At 51.9% G+C, this 17,615-nt stretch overlaps 1 pseudogene; it reads left to right on the plus strand.

Annotated features, from left to right (window-relative positions):
- LOC123115032 (uncharacterized) overlaps positions 1–16,167 on the plus strand; it is a 153,215-nt pseudogene extending 137,048 nt beyond the window's left edge.
- Positions 16,168–17,615: the final 1,448 nt, after the last annotated feature.

Genomic DNA, 17,615 nt, shown 5'->3' on the forward strand with positions numbered 1-17,615 from the left:
AGCTGCTTGGGCGAGGGGGAGGAAGACGACAGAGGAGGAGGCGGGCTGGGATGGCCAACTGGGCCGGCCAGGCCGCACAGGAACGGGCTGCACAGGGAGGTAAGCACCAGGTAAGTCTCTTCTCCCTTTTATTTTTCTTTTCTATTTTCTGACATTTGTTTTGATTTAATAAAAATACTAAATCATTTTATTTACTTATGCCAATTTTTGTAGGAACTAGTGGTATTATTCCAGAGCTCCTCAGCAAATGGCATAATTTTTGGACATATATTATATATATAACAAATATATATCCAATGCAAATAATTATGCATTAATTCCAAATGCCCAAAATAAATACTTATGGGCTCTTAAAAATATTGGTTTGATTTTTATCTCTGTCCAATATTTTCAGAGAGCAACATGAGCATTTTCTTGGACCTTTTTGGAGCAATTTTTACCTGGGTCATTTCCAGAGATGATTCTGAGGGTTTCACAAATCCCCATTTCAAATTTAAATGGAATTTAAACATGATGCACACATGACTAGCTAGCCTAGGTCATACCAGAACTAGGGATGTGACAACTCGCCCCCACTTGAAAGAATCTCGTCCCGAGATTCAGGGGTCGACGGAAAGAAAGTGGGGTACTCCAGTCGAAGACGGTCTTCTCGCTCCCTAGTAGCTTCTCTCTCGGAATGATGAGACCACTGAACCTTGAGAAACTTGATGTTCTGACGTCGGGTAACACGCTCTGCTTGATCAAGAATGCGAACCGGGTACTCTCGGTATGTGAGGTTATCTTGGAGATCAAGCGTTTCGTGGTCCACTCCGCGGATGGGATCCGAGAAGCAACGCCTGAGTTGAGAGACGTGGAAGACATCATGCACTCTGGAAAGATGTGGGGGTAGTTCCAACTGGTAGGCAACCTCTCCTCGTTTAGCGAGAATGCGAAAAGGACCAATGTAACGAGGAGCCAACTTGCCCTTGATACCGAAACGATGGGTACCCTTCAAAGGAGTGACCCGAAGGTAAGCTTTGTCGCCAATTTCATAAGTCATATCCTTATGATGGCGGTCATACTGACTCTTTTGACGAGACTGGGCTGTTTTCAAATTCTCACGAATGATGCGAACTTGCTCTTCTGCCTCCTGGATCATGTCCGGTCCAAAGAATTGTCTTTCACCGGTTTCTGACCAGTTCAAAGGTGTTCGACATCTTCGTCCATAGAGAATCTCAAAAGGAGCTTTCTTGAGACTGGATTGATAGCTATTGTTATAAGCAAACTCGGCGAAAGGAAGACATTTCTCCCAATCCATACCGAATGAGATAACGCAAGCTCTAAGCATGTCTTCGAGAATTTGGTTGACCCTTTCCACCTGACCACTCGACTGAGGGTGGAAAGCGGTACTGAAGGAAAGATGGGTTCCCATGGCAGTTTGGAAACTCTCCCAGAAATGAGAAGTGAAAAGACTACCACGGTCTGAATTGATCTCTAGTGGAACACCATGAAGTGACACTATTCGAGAAATGTATAAGTCAGCGAGCTGACTAGCAGTGATACTCTCTCGAACAGGTAGGAAGTGCGCCACTTTGGAGAGACGATCAATGACTACGAAGATAGCATTATTCCCTTTCTTGGTCCTGGGAAAGCCGGTGATGAAGTCCATACCAACTTTATCCCATTTCCATTCTGGAATAGCTAAAGGCTGAAGGGTGCCAGCAGGTCTCTGATGCTCTGTCTTAACGCGACGACAAACGTCACAGTTAGCAGTAAACTGAGCAATTTCTCTCTTCATCCTAGTCCACCAGAACCTCTGGCGTAGGTCCTGATACATCTTAGTACTACCGGGATGAATCGTGAGAGGAGATTCATGCGCTTCCTTAAGAATCAATTGTTGCATCTGCTGACTCTTGGGAACCACCAAGCAGTTCCCAAAGTAAACAACACCTCGTTCATCTATAGAGAAACAACCAGCTACTCCGTTGGAGATATTTTTCTTGATTCGGGAGATTCCTATATCATGCTTCTGGGCTTCTATGATACGATCCACAATAGTAGGTTTCGCCACCAAGGTGGAAAGGAATCCGTGAGGATCAATGTGAAGATTAAGCTTACAGAATTCCTCATGGAGAAGTGGTTGACCTTGCTGCAACATGAGATTGTTGCAATAGGATTTACGGCTTAGCGCATCAGCCATGACATTGGCTTTGCCTGGGGTGTAAGTAATCCCTAGATCATAGTCTGAGATCACTCCCAACCAACGTCTTTGCCTAAGGTTCAGATCCGGTTGGGTGAAGATATACTTGAGACTCTGGTGATCGGTGTAGATCTCGCAACGTTTACCAAGGAGGTAATGTCGCCAGGTCTTGAGTGCATAGACTACGGCTGCAAGCTCTAGATCATGTATAGGATAATTCTCCTCATGTGGATGCAACTGTCGAGATGCACAGGCAATCACATGACGATCCTGCATAAGAATGCAACCTAGTCCCTGTCGTGAGGCGTCGCAGTAGATAACAAAGTCCTTTGTGAAATCCGGTGGCACAAGTATAGGAGCAGAAGTCAAGCGTCTTTTCAGTTCCTGAAAACTGTACTCACACTGTGGGGACCACTCAAACTTTTTATCTTTCTTGAGAATTTCCGTGAGAGGTTTAGCTACTTTGCAGAAGTTTTCAACAAAGCGGCAACAATAACTGGCTAGACCAAGGAAACTCTTAACTTGTTTAACGGTTTCAGGTGGACTCCAATCGAGAACAGCCTTAACTCCCTCGGGATTGACAGCAATGCCCTTACTAGAGATTACGTGGCCTAGGTAGGTTACTTCTGGCAACCAAAATTCACACTTGGAGAACTTGGCTTAAAGGCGGTGCTCTCTGAGTTTTTCTAACACAAGTCTAAGATGTTCGACATGCTCTTTCTCGTTCTTCGAGTAAATAAGAATATCATCGAGGTAAACCACGACGAACTTATCTAAGTACTCCATGAAGATCAAGTTCATCAAGCGGGAGAAAGTGGCTGGGGCGTTGGTTACACCGAAAGACATGACGGTGTACTCGTACTGGCCATAACGAGTGACAAAGCCTGTCTTGGGAATGTCCCCATTTCTGATCTTGATTTGGTGGTAGCCTAACCTCAGATCCATCTTGGAGAAGACTGAGGATCCAGCGAGCTGATCATACAGGTCGTTGATCCTGGGGAGCGGATACTTGTTCTTTATCGTGACCAAATTAATGGGACGATAATCTACAACCATCCGGTCTGTACCATCCTTCTTCTTGACGAAGAGGACGGGGCAAGCCCAAGGAGAAGAACTAGGATGGATGAAACCCTTTTGCAAGGACTCATCAAGTTGTTTCTTAAGCTCGGCTAGTTCTAAGGGTGCCATCTTGTAAGGTCTCCTAGAGATTGGAGCTGTTCCTGGGATAAGATCTATGACGAACTCTACATCTCTGTCAGGTGGAATGCTTGGCAGTTCCTCTGGAAAGACATCCAGAAAGTCACGGACTACCGGGATATCTTCAAGGTCTGGAAGAGGGCTGGCATTAAGAGAATAGAGCTGACGTTTTGCAACTCTGGTGGAGACAGTGACTATCTCGCCAGATGGGTGTGTGAGCTGAACAGACCTGGTGTAACAATGATGAGCTGTCATCCAGTCCATACCCAAGATGATGTTAATATCTAAGGACTTGAGGGCTACAAGTGATGCAAGAAATACAAGTCTATCAACAAGGATTTCATTACCATAGCTGATTCTGGTGGTTTGCCATCTAGACCCTGGGGTTTGGATTTCAAGCGGAGTTGGCGTATCACAAAATGACATGTCGTGCAAACGAGCATAGCCTTCAGAAATGAAAGAATGAGATGCTCCAGTATCGAATAGAACCGATGCTGGGTGACAATTGATAAGGAGTGTACCAAGAACGACATCCGGATCATCATGAGCGTCTTTAGCTGAGACGTGATGCACACGTCCATGTTCAGTGGGGGCTGGCTTGGCACTGATCGTCTTGCATGGTAGCTTAACACAACCAATGGTCTTCTCGGGCTGGGGTGGAGCATAACTAGTCTGAGAGCAGTCATGTGCATAGTGTCCTGGCTTCCCGCATGTGAAGCAAGTCCTTGAGGTTGGACGTGGACCTGCACTAACAAGCGGTCTACCAGTAGGCATGGGTGGAACATACTGCTGAACTGGATGAGGTGCCACAAAAGATGGCCTCGGTGTATATCCGGGTGGAAGAGTGGAGTTTGGGACCCAAATCCGGCGCTTCTGAGAACTAGAACCGGAGGAAGATCCCAAATCACGGGTGTGCTTACGAGACTCCTCGTAAGTGAGCTGAGCTGTCTCTGCATTAATGGCCTTGTTCACCAGAGCTTGGAATGTATCACAGTGATGCAAGTGGAGATCACGACACAACTTGGGGTCGAGACCCTTCCGGAACCTCGCCTGCTTCTTGGCGTCCATGGACACCTCTTCTGAAGCATAGCGGGCGAGGTTCTCAAACTCTCTACTGTAGGCATCAACAACCATCTTACCCTGGGTGAAACTACAGAACTCTTCTCTCTTGCGATCGATGAGGGCTTCAGGAATGTGATGCTCGCGAAAAGCCTCAATGAAATCCCTCCAGGTAGGAATCTGGCCAGCTGGAAGCATAGCCTCATAGTTCTGCCACCAAAGACTAGCAGGACCTTCCAGGTGGTATGTGGCATAGGTGACCTTGTCATCTTCAGCTATGTTTGCGGAACGCAGCTTATGAGTGATGATACGAAGCCAGTCATCTGCATCGAGTGGCTCAATAGAATGATGAAAGGTGGGTGGGTGCAAGCGAATGAAGTCATGAATGGTCGCAGACTTATTGGACTGATGTGCGGTGTTCTCCTCGATACGTGCCAACAAGCGGTTAGACTCACGCTTGTTCCTCTCCATTTCTAACATGAACTCTATCAACGAAGGCGGGTCAGGAGGATCCTCATCCCTACCATCTCCGTGGTTCTGGCTACGAGCAACAGAACTTCGCTTAGCTGATGACATCCTGAGAAATGAAACCAAGGACGGAATCAGCATCATCTATAGGCTATAGAATGTAAGACAAGAGAATTAGTATCTCTCGAACTCCTAGGGCAATTCCGGCAGCATAACGGCAGTAAAATGCTCAAAATGGGACATCCTGCTAAAAATGAAGTAGTACAACAACTCAACATCACCACTCAAGGTTCTGGATAGTACTAAACAGGCTACACCGGAAGTACTCGAAACTGGGTATGACTCTGATCAACCAATCCTATGGGACTACGGAGTAGTAACACGTGATCCTGATAGACGGAAGAGAAAGCCTAGTTCCTTAACCCCATAGGAAAGATAGGATGACTCAGATCAGAAGGCCATGAGGTAAAGGAGTAAAAAGAGCCTTACGTTCCAACCCACAATCAATTCCCTTATATAATTAAAGAATTTCTAGACTCAACTTCGACCAGTTTGGCTTGGTAATCCTACAGGCAGTCAGGCTCTGATACCAAAGCTGTGAGGACACCGATTCTATGCCACACCGACCTAGCATGTAACACCTCATATCACTTTGCGGCCTCACGCACGGTATTCCCACGGGTGTCGCCTTACCATGCCCGGGACCGTTTGCGCCTTTTGGCACACGTATATGATAGTGTCGCTAGCATCCATATGACAATGAAACCGGGCTGACATGGCTAGTCGTAAACCCAAAGTGGCACAAACTTACAGGGACAGGCATCCATGACCTAGCATCGAACGTGTCGGTCATCAGCGAGTGAAAACAGGCTGTAGCACTGGGCTAACAGGACTCTAGTGAACCGGGCTATAGAGGGCTCACAGGACTCCAGTATTCATCGCGTGACATTTCCCCGAAGGGACAGACACAGGAACAAAGAAGGACACATGCCGGCCAGCCTAAGTGTTCCGGAGCAGTAGCACGCTACCATGGCTCAGTGGAAGCACTAGGAGACATTTCCCGGTAACAGAGGCTACTAAGGATAAACAACTAGATAGTCAGATCCCACACATAGCAATACACATTACACGTACGCATAACATGCAAGTATGTGTTGTACAACATGGCATCACATCATAACTCAACAACTCATATAGATAAGGCCCAAAGAGACATCATAGCATTTATTGCAAACAGGGGTCAAAGGACCCATCATACAGAGCATACAAGCAACAAGTGGAAGCATTACATGTCTGAGTACAGACATCTACAAATGAAAAAGGCTAGAGAGCCTGACTATCTACAACATCCGATCAAGATCGTAGCTGAGGTACAAGCTACTCGTCGAAGTCCACGAGAACACTAGTAAGACCGAAGTCTCCGCTGCAAAAACATAAACAAAGCAATATGAGTACAAAGGTACTCAGCAAGACTTACATCAGATCCTATCATACATGCATTTGTATCAAGAGGGTAATGTGGGGTTTAGTTGCAGCAAGCCAGCTTTGACTCAGTGGCTATCCTGTTCTACGACTACGAGAACTTCTTTGAGGTGATATGGCGCACACGAGTCCACTAATCACCACACAATACACTACTATGGATTCATCCCCGTCTCCCTACGAGAAGGCCATCCATAGCACTCACACTTGTCTTGAGCATTTTAGAGTATCCACTTCAAGTTGTCTATGTACCATGTAAGCATCCAAGAAGTCCATAACCGCGGACCCGGCTATTCGAATAGATCATGTTAACCCTGCAGGGGTGTACTTCTTCACACACGCTCTCGCCACTTACCGCCATGTACACGTCATGTATCTCGGCAACCTTCAAGCGGAAGCCTGGCGAGGGTGTCGGCCACGACCTGACTAACCACACAAGACTCTAGCCAGGTTTATCGCCTATTCGGGTTCCATCCGCAAGGAGATCCGGCCGGGGTGTCGCTCACGGCCCCAAACGATGTGTGCAGGGTTCCCGAGCCCACCATCCGGGTGCCACTCGGTACACCAGGCCACGTGTGCCTAGTCTGTCCCAAGCCCACCCTGCCGGGTGCCACTTGGTAGAAAAATAGCACTACCTACAAACACCAGAAACTAGTTGCGACTCCTGGACAGAGACCAAGTTGGTTAATAAGTCGAGAGGGGTCGAGTTACTGGAACCCAATGTGTGGTAGTATCGAGTCATTGGACAACATACATAGAACTTAGTGCTTAAGGACGGTTCCAGTGAGACAACCCACCATGTACTCCTACATGGCCTCTCACCGCTACCTTTACCAAATCGTGTTCACACACTTCACTCTCAGCATCAGAACATAGAACTGCACTCCAATTCATTCCCAATGAATCAGACCTGACACAACTCTAAGCAATAGCAGGCATGGCATGGTAGGAACACAACATGGCTCAATCAACTCCTACACATGCTAGTGGGTTTCAACTATTTACTGTGGCAATGACAGGTCATGCAGAGGAATGGGTTCAACTACCGCAGCACAAAGTAGCAGATGAATCGTTGTTGTCCTAATGCAATACTGAGAGCAGGAGCGAGAGAGTAGGATTGTATCGGAATGAACAAGGGGGTTTGCTTGCCTGGTAGATCAACAAGGAGGCACTGCTCCTCAGACAGGTACTCTGGAACACTCTCCGGAGCAGGACCTATCGAGAAGGAACGGTGTCGACAATCAAAACACAAGCATATGCAACAAAATGATGCATGAACATGGCATGAAGATGTGATGCTGATTGTGCTAATGCAGCTAGCATTATATTTGGATGAAGTCCATTTGAATCAAGGATTCAAATGCAACTCCAAGTAAGCTCTTTATAAATGCCCTTTTTAGTGTTTCACTTATACAGTAGGTATAAGTTGGTTTGTCATGCATGACACTAGTACAGATTGAAAGATTGCATTTTTCTGATAATTTTTCATATATAAATTATTTCAATCTGAGCTACGGTTGAATTTCTATGAATTTTTGAAGTTTAAATCATTTTCTGGAATTCCTGAATTAAAATAATTCCAGAAATCATATTGCGTCAGCATTGAGTAAGCATGACGTCAGCAGGTCAACTGCGGCTGACTAAGGTCAAACCTGACGTGTGGGGGCCACACGTCAGTGACACGGGTTAGACAGGGGGGTTAGTTTAGCTTAATTAAAGATTAGGGGCCACTGGGGCCCACATGTCAGCGTTAGGGGTTAGGTTAGTTGGTGATTAGGCTAATCACCTGACGGCGGGGTCCACCTGTCAGGCCGGCGAGGTCAAAGCGGTCAAACCCGCCGGCGTTTAGCCGCCGGCGAGGCCGAACGCGGCGGAGGGGCTCGAGACCGCATCTCCGGTGACCAAAAGGGCCGCGGAGACCATCTGCGAGGAGCCCAGGCTCGCGCGCATCCAATGGGACACGCGGGAGACCGTGGGGGTGCTAGAGCTCGCCGGAGTGGAGCTCGGGGCGGCGGCCGGAGTTCGGCCGGGTGCGCGTAGGTGCTGCAGGGCACGGGGGAGTGAGCGGAGGCGCGTAGGGGGCAGGAGCTCACTGCGGTTCCGGTGGCGTCTTCAGCGGGCTCTGGGGAGGCCGGACGGCGGCATGGCAGCAAGGACGATCTCCGGCGGCTGGAGATGAAGACGGCGGCGATGGCGACTCTCCAGGGCCTCCCGAGGCGCGTCGCTTGACGGGGAAGTAGCTGGCGATGTAGCGGAGCTTCTGGGCGCAGCGGCAGGGCGAGGGGTGGCCGGTGGCCACGGCGGCGAGCAGCGGCGCTCTCCGGTGCGCTCGGTGAAGAGAGGGAGAGGGAGCCAGAGGAGGAGGGGGAACGAGAGAGAGTGAGAGAGGTGCGGGGCGTGCGTGGCGTCGCGCGGGTCATCCAGAGCGACGAGAAGGAAGCAGGAGGTGGCCGGGCGCGTGGGCGCGGCCGGCTGTGGCGCGGGCACGCAGCTGCTTGGGCGAGGGGGAGGAAGACGATAGAGGAGGAGGCGGGCTGGGCTGGCCAACTGGGCCGGCCAGGCCGCACAGGAACGGGCTGCATAGGGAGGTAAGCGCCAGGTAAGTCTCTTCTCCCTTTTATTTTTCTTTTCTATTTTCTGACATTTTTTTTGATTTAATAAAAATACTAAATCATTTTATTTACTTATGCCAATTTTTGTAGGAACTAGTGGTATTATTCCAGAGCTCCTCAGCAAATGACATAATTTTTGGACATATATTATATATATAACAAATATATATCCAATGCAAATAATTATGCATTAGTTCCAAATGCCCAAAATAAATACTTATGGGCTCTTAAAAATATTGGTTTGATTTTTATCTCTGTCCAATATTTTCAGAGAGCAACATGAGCATTTTCTTGGACCTTTTTGGAGCAATTTTTATCTGGGTCATTTCCAGAGATGATTCTGACGGTTTCACAAATCCCCATTTCAAATTTAAATGGAATTTAAACATGATGCTCACATGACTAGCTAGCATTGGTCATACCAGAACTAGGGATGTGACATGGCAGCTGCATGGGAACAGCGGTGGAGCCTTGGTGGGCGCGGGCCTGGCTGTGGCCCCGCGGTCGTCCCCTGCAAGGATATTGCTGGAGGTCTCGTCTTCTGGTCTTCATCTGATTTTCCATGCTTGCGATCTTCACAAAGATCTGCATGCCACCATGGAGGAGCCTCTCGAGCCTTGGTTCCAATGCGGTTGATGATGTTGGAAACCTTGAGCACAAGGGTGGCGCGCTTCGCTTGTGTTGGGCAAGTTGCCCCGGCAAGGCTCTTGCCGGGGATGCTGAGGCCGCCCCATCAAGGCTCTTGCCGGGGGAGTCCACCTCGCCCTCTCGCTCTTTGTGTTTCTGGTCTTGGCGTTGCTTGATTGTATTTTGGCTTCGGCATCCCTCCTTTGCCCTACTAAGTGTGGCTGCGGGCGCGGCTCTGACTGCCCGTGCACAGGTAAGGGGGTACAAAGTAGAGCCCCTACTTCTGTACGCCGACAGGAGTCCCCGGGCCTGGGCCATACATAAGCACGATGCGTTGTTGGGCTAGGCCCGGAATGGTGCGCGGGCAGGCGGGGCCGATTTTTACCGCAATAACTTTTTTGTCCGCTGCGCTTCCGGCCCCACGACCTGCGTTGAATGCACGACATGGAGGGTGGTGCGTGACGTGGGGGGCATGCGTGGGGCTCCTGCTGCACACAGGCGTCACGTCATAGTAAATGGTAAAGAGGCGGCCCGCGCCTTCCCCATAAAAAGGAATAACCGCGGGCGCGCTGCTCATTTACCCTCTGTGCTTTCTCCAATCTCGGCACCGCTGTCCCCATCTTCTTCCTCCTAGAGCTCTCACTTCTGCTTGTGTCTGCTGCGCCCCCATTGCTTTCGATCCTTTGCCTTCTCCCAGCCGCCATGGCGCCCAAGACTGACAAGGGCAAGGGGGCGGCCAAGGATGTCGTGGAGAGGGAGGCGCCGAAGAACAAGGCGGCGGCGTGGCGGGCACAGTTCGCCTATTTCTCCCCGTCGTCGGTCGATGTATTTCACCTCAAGGACTTCTTCAGCCCTGTGTCGGCAGCGGAGACGATGGGGCACACCCTTCGACGCGCGTCATCCCGGCTGACTGCGTCAAGGCCAGCCCAAATTGGTATCCCTTCTTCGTCGATTTCTTCTCTTGCGGGCTCTGCCCCATTTCTCTGATTTCTTCAATGACATCATGCGCACCTTCGGCTTCTGTCTTTTGGATCTTACGCCGAACGCTGTGGCGTGCATGGCATTCTTCGCCCACCTCTGTGAGGGCTTTGCCGGGGTGCTTCCCCACACGGCGCTCTTCCGCCACTACTTCTACCCTCGCCTCCAGCCAGGGGCGCCCTCTCCGAAAGCATCTCTTGGATATCAAGGGCCCAAGACAAAGGTGCGTTTCCGGAGGGTGCCCACAAGGAGAGGTGGGAGGAGTGGTGGGGTCGGTGGTGCTGGATCGAGGAGAGAACCCGCCGGAGTTCTGCCGGGTTCGTCAGAGCCCGCCGACCCGCGGCGAGGACTGGGGCGACCTCGATGCCGACGACGCGAAGATTTCGATCGCCACCACCAGGATCCATCGCCCTCACCATGGCTGGGCTCACCCTGGAGATGATTGGGGCGTACTTCATCCACTGCCGAATCGCCCCGCTGCACAACAAGGGGAGATCGGCCTGGGACTTCAGGAACGCGGCCGACATCATGAGGCTCCGCCCTGGCCTGAAGCATAACTTCACGGTGATGGGGCACACCCATTTCTGCTAGAGGCTCTTCCATCTTGATTTGTTCAGCGATGGTAGGGTGGAGAGGACCGGCAGGGCCGTGAAGGCCGGTAAGGTCATCAAGGGGCCCCTGTTTGGGTTGCCGCCGGGTGTGTTCCCACTGAGCAACAACACGTGCCATTCCTCCATCCTCAACATGATGTCGGTCTTCAACGAGCACGGCCTCGACCCGTCCTGGGTCCAGCCCCCGGCACGCGTGGTGCAGGAGTTCTTCGACAATTTTTCGGAGGGCGACGAACACGACGAGCCGCTGCTCATCGAGGACACCACCCAGGAGTAGATCAACTACATCACCGCCAGGGTGGCGGAGGCGCAGCTCGCCATGGAGGCCGGCAGCGCTGGCGGCATGGAGGGAGGCCAATGCGGCCGCGGAGGACAGGGAGCTCTCCTAGTGGGCGGGGTCTGCGAGGGAGGCCAGCAGCATCAACACCGAGGCCCTCCCGTTGAGAAGGTGGTCAAGGAGTCGACCGAGGAGGAGGCCGAGGCCGACATTCATCCGGCCACGGGAAGAGGACATGTCCTGCAGCGGGCCAGCTCTAGTGATCCGGTCCGGCCCAGGAGGACCGAACCGTGGCAAGGGGCCTAGGGGGAGTCCGTGCGCCAGACGAGGGCCACGACGGCGAAGAAGACGGTGAAGACCACGATAGCGAAGAAGAAGGCGACCGCCTCTTCTTCGCCCAAGCGTCGCTGGACTCCGTCCCCTTTCCCTCCTCCCACAGATGTTAACCCAGAGGTCGTCTTTGATTTCGGGTCTCTTAGCCCGAGGAGGAAAAGGAAGGCAGCGGAAGAGGAGGCGAAGGATGAGTAAGTGACCGCCGTTCTTCACCTCCGCTATTTTATACTACGCCACTTTCCGTGACCTGTTTTCATCTCCGTAGGGACATGGAGACGCTGGCCCCGAGGGTGGAGAAGAGGGCCAGGGCGTCGGCGGGCGACCAGCCCCCGGCGGGCGCTTCGCACACGCCGGTGGTGGATATCGGCCCGGACAACAGCCCCCGGGTCAGCTCCCAGCGTGCGTCCACCGCTTACTCCTCATCAACGTGCGCCAGGATACGATCTTTTGGCACTGACCTTGACGTGGCTGCAGGAGGAGGACGGCAGCAGGAGGAGCCACCGAGGGCCACCCCCAACACGCCGCCCCCATCGACCACACCGCCCCGTGGGGCATCCCCAGCAAGGGCGCCAAGCACCGAGCCCATGCGCACGGAGGAGGAGGAGGTGGACTTGGGCACTGGTTGCTCCGTCCCGGTAATAGATGTTGGCGGGTAGGGGGGCGCTTCTTAGCCCAGCACGGGTAAGTCACCTGCTTCCTATTCCTGCTTTTCCTTCTTTCTTTTTTGAACCTTGATCTTGGCCTTGCCTCATTCTCCTTTCCGGCATCCAAATCCTCCCTTGGCGGACCATGAGGACGTCGACACCGTCATCACGGAGGTCGCCAAGGATACCAACGCCGAGGCCGTCAAGATCGCCGACGAGGAGGCTGCCAAGACTGCTGCTGAGGACGCCACCATGGGGTCTGCCGGAGAGAGCGGCAAGGGTGAAGCGGAGGAGGCCGGCAAGGGTGCTGCCGAGGAGGCCGGCAAGGGGCCTGCCGGGAAAGCCGGCAAGGCCGCTACCGAGCAGGAGGTGGTTGACAATCAACCCTCCTCCTGCGCTGCCTCTGGCTCGGGTAGTTACTTGAAGGTGGGCGACGACTTGTTCGTCCACCTTCCAGGGACGGCGGGCACCAAGGTGCCGTCCGAGGGGGAGGTGTTCGACGATGAGGTGCTCGCCGCCGCCGGGATCGCGGTTGTCGACGAACCGAGTGCCGGTGGCGGCAATAACCAGGAGGAGCAGGTTTTTTTGGCCATAGGCGCCAGCTTCTGGAAGCTCCAGGCGCTCCACCCGCCCGTCTGGACATGGCGAAGTCCAGGGAGGCGGTGGCGGTCAAGGCGGAGGCGGATCTCGAGGAGCGCATCGCCAAAGCGCAGGCCTGGTTCCGCCAGGCCCACTAAGAGCTAAAAGTTCCCAAGACCAGCCGGCCGAGCGCAAGCAGGAGCTCCTCTTGAAGCAGGCCGAAATCGAGTAGTCCCAGGAGGCGGCGAGGGACTAGACCACCAGGGCCGAGGCCACTCGGTCCCAGCACCAGGCCGAGCTGAACTCCCAGGGGAAGGACCTCGTTGCTCGTGAGGTGGCGCTCGCCACCACACTCCGCGGCAAGGATGAGGAGGTCGAGAAGCTCGTTGCGCAGCGGACCCGGGAGCTGGAGCAGAAGCACAAAGAAGCACTTGATGCTCCAGCTCTGGCCCACGGCGACAAGGTGAAGGAGCTGGAGGAGAACCGGGACGACCTGAAGAATAGGGCCGAGCAGCTAGCGAAGGAGAAGGACACAGTTAGCTGCGCCTTGACGGAGGCGCAGGCCGCAGTCTTCGACAAGGCCGAGCTACTCACTCGCACCAACGACTCCATCAAGGACCTGAAGCTGAAGCTGGAGGGTCTTGAGGGGACACTTTCGGAGGTGAAGGCCCGGGAGGAGACCCTGACCAAGAGCCTGGAGAAGGAGAGGCAGCTGTGGAAGAACGAAGCCGCCAACCACGAAGATTTCATGAAAGGCGAGAACCTCTAGATCAGCCGCCTCGCCGGCGTTGCCAACAGGATCACCGAGAAGCTGACTGCTATGGGGATGTCGAATGTGAGGTACACCCCAGAGCCGAACGTGAGCCCCAACGCCAAGTTGACCCTGTTCTTCGAGGGCGTCCTTGGAGCCTTGGAGCAGTTTCGCTCTAATAGAGCAAGATCTCTGGCCAATGAGGCCCGGCAACTTTGCCGGGGTGCCCTGACCAAGGTCCTCACCAAGATGGCGTACTGGTACCCCAACCTCGACTTCGACACCGCGCTGGAGAGCTTGCCAGAGGACGTGGACCTCGGGCCGCTCAGGGAGCGCATGAAGCCCATCATCAGCCGCTACAGGTTCACAACCAAGACAATTTTTATCTTTAGTTAGAACTGCAACAACAATTGATGTAACATAACTCTATGATACTTTTGAAACGATGCATATTATTTTCCAATTTGATCTCTCTCTATATGTCCACCCTACGTTAATTGGGTAGGCTTGTCGGCGCGTAAACCCAGGTTGTGGCGCCTTGAGGACGGATCCTCAATAGCCTGTCGGGTGTGCTTGCTGCCGAGCGAGCCACCATTCCGTTCTCAGCGCGGCCGCCCGAACTGTTGAGCAGACTCGAAACAGAACGAGAGCTTTGCCAATAGCGGAAGGCTACCCTACCATTCTCGATGCAGCCTCTCGAACTGTTGAGCGGAGTCGAAACAGAATGAAGGAGTTGCCAATAGTGGAAGGGCCCGTTGCGTGCAAGTTTCGTATACAGAGAGAAAGATCTCCAGGGAGAATGACCTTATAAAAAAGAATTGCTCAAAGTTTTTGCGTGACTTAGCTTTTCTGTCGCCGCGCGATCGTTTCCTGCATCCGCAGATGATGCCGCCCATTCGATCGCCTTCTTCCTTGGAAGCTATGGCGATGAAGGACTGCTAGACTAATTGCTAGACAAGATTCTCACAACTGTGCACCCCTACCTGGCGCGCCAAAGATGTCGGTGGGAACGACACCTATGGGATCATTGTAATCCCTACTGTGGTCGGAGGGCGCGAGGTTGTGAAAAGAGTGGGTCCAGGAGCCAGCACAAGAATCATTTACCCAGGTTCAGGCCGCGAAGATCGTGTAATACCCTAGTCCTGCTTTGGTGTATATTTGAATGTTCTTGTGTTCTTGAACTAGCTATGGTGCATACATAGTCCAAAAAGCAGAATCCCTCTCCAGTACGCCTTAGGCCTCCTTTTATAGGAAAAAGGGGATGCCACCGTGGCACACAGGAGGCGGAAAGGATACAATGTACAAGCTTATTGCCTGTCATTACGGGACAAGACGCATTAAATGCGCTCCTTAGGTGTCCCCTCGCTTTATAGGGGGCGGAAACGAGGCCCGCCCCGTCCGTTGCTGCCTCGCCTTGCCTTGACACACGCCCTGGCCAGCGAGGCGTGTGGCGCCACGTAGGCTGGCAGGCTGCTAAGCTAGCGCGGTGGTAGCGTCTTCACGAAGATCTGCATGCCACCACGCAGGTGCTTGCTGAGTTGGCCTCAAGGACGCACGTCGCCACGCAGGTGCTCGCCTGGCTGGCTGGGCTGGCAGCTGCATGGGAACGGCAGTGGAGCCTTGGCAGGTGCGGGCCTGGCTGCGGCCCCGCTGATGTCCTCTGCAAGGGTCTTGCCGTGGTACCGCGGTCGTCCCCAGCAAGGATGTTGCCGGAGGTCTCGTCTTCTGGTCTTCATGTCATTTTGCATGCTTGCGATCTTCACAAAGATCTGCATGCCACCATGGAGGTGCCTCCCGAGCCTTGGTTCCAATGAGGTTGATTATGTTGGAAACCTCGGGCTCAAGGGTGGCGCTCTTCACTGGTGTTGGGAAAGTTGCCCCGGCAAGGCTCTTGCCGGGGCTGCGGAGGCCACCCCGGCAAGGATCTTTCCGGGGGAGTCCACCTTGCCCTCTTGCTCTCTGTGTTTCTGGTCGTGGCTTTGCTTGATTGTCTAGTGGCTTCGGCCTCCCTCCTCTGCCCTGCTAAGTGTGGCTGCGGGCGCGGCTCTGACTGCCCGTGCACTGGTAAAGGGGTACAAAGTAGAGCTCCTACTTCTGTACACCGATACCTGGCGGGTCTACCAGATGGCCGGGCAGGTGCTCTTCGACGGCCGGGCCTGCTCCAAGGCCTTTAACACGGGACACGCTGGCAGCCCGGGCTACATCTACTTCCTCGACGACGTCTACCCTGGTGGTCTGCATAGTGTTCTACAGCATAATGAGTATCCCTGCGCCGACGCCAGGCGTTACTCAATCCCCAGTGAGATTGAGCGTTGTCTGCCATGGTCTCCCCCTACGGACACCTCGACGTGCGTTTGGTACCACCACTAATTGAGCTATACCCAGCAGGTTCAGTTTGATGCATCATACATATATCTGTCAGTTTAATTAGAGTCTTTGTTGTTTGTGTTTGCTCCTCATCAGTGTTTCTTTTCTGTTGTACTATTTGATTTGGTTGTTGTTGTAATATGTGATCCTGAAAGTTCCATATCCAGTTTGTTGTATGTGTGCTGAATTTGAAGTCTGTTTTGGAACTCATTTCATCTATATGGATACTTGTATCAGCCCTTAGGTGGAAACAAATTATTCCAGGTAACAAATTATTACAAATTATTCCAGGTAGTCTGGGAGGACGAACGGTATCATGTGTTAATTAAAAAGCCCTAGATTTGTTTTTCCTATTGCACAACCCTCATTTCAACGTATTTCGTCTTGAAAATTTACATATTTGTGCATTATGCTTTCATGTATGTCTATATTTTTTCAGATTTTTTTAAATAGTAAAAATATGAATTTTCATTAATTTTGAATTTTACGTCTCGAGGCCTCCATGGAGTTCGGCCTCCAAAAGCAATATCTGCTTTGACATCCACTATAAGTACTATTAGTGATAAGACGGCTTAACTAGGGTGGCAGCACGACTTCTTAAGGCTCATATGTTATTAAGGCTAGATCCCTCTTAGTTGCATACAACTGGGATCATCACAGTCATGGTATGAGTACAGAAAACAAGTGCGGTATTAACACAAGCAGCTCATACAGCGGGATGCACCCAATTCGTCTAGGTCATCTCATGAAACTTTGCCTGGAAAATCAACTTCAAATCCACCCATAGTGCGACGAAAAACAGTTGGATTCAATGGCTAGCTTACTCGATCTTCCTAGCTTGCTCTAGAATTAAACCTATCTATGAGTGAATAAAGTTTGTTTTTCAGTTGCTAGCTTACTCGATCTTCCTAGCTTGCAGCAGAATTAGACCTATCTATGTGTCAAAAAGTTCTCCTCAACTGACACTAACATCAGTTGCCCCCTTCCAACAAAACGTATCTATGATCGTGAGATAGGAAGGGGGACAGGAGGCGTACTGTCTTGGGCTTTCCCGTCGGCGGTGGATCCTGCATGGCTGGATGCCTGAGATGGGGACGAGGGCGAAGCTTTACCAGCCTTTCTGTGGTGTAGTCGTCCGATGAGACCGTGCCGGCGTAGACGCCGACGATCGATGACATCGAGGCCGACTGGACGATGCTACAGATGGAGCCGTGGAGGAGGCACGCGGTTCTATTTTGAGCCAAATTGGATGGGCCAGGAAGATGGGTTATGGGCCTACTAATGCAAGCAACATGCACAATGGCTGATACTCTTTTTTTTAACTATTCTGAAAAACAAGTTATATGTTTTCTTATCATGGATTTAATGAAAAAAGAGAACTGACCAGTTGGAAAAACAATATTTTACAATAGATAACCTTGGTATTTTAACAATTACTTACGTTAGTTTCT

This window comes from Triticum aestivum, chromosome 5B, assembly GCF_018294505.1.
Source record: "Triticum aestivum cultivar Chinese Spring chromosome 5B, IWGSC CS RefSeq v2.1, whole genome shotgun sequence".
Classification (NCBI taxonomy): domain Eukaryota; kingdom Viridiplantae; phylum Streptophyta; class Magnoliopsida; order Poales; family Poaceae; genus Triticum; species Triticum aestivum.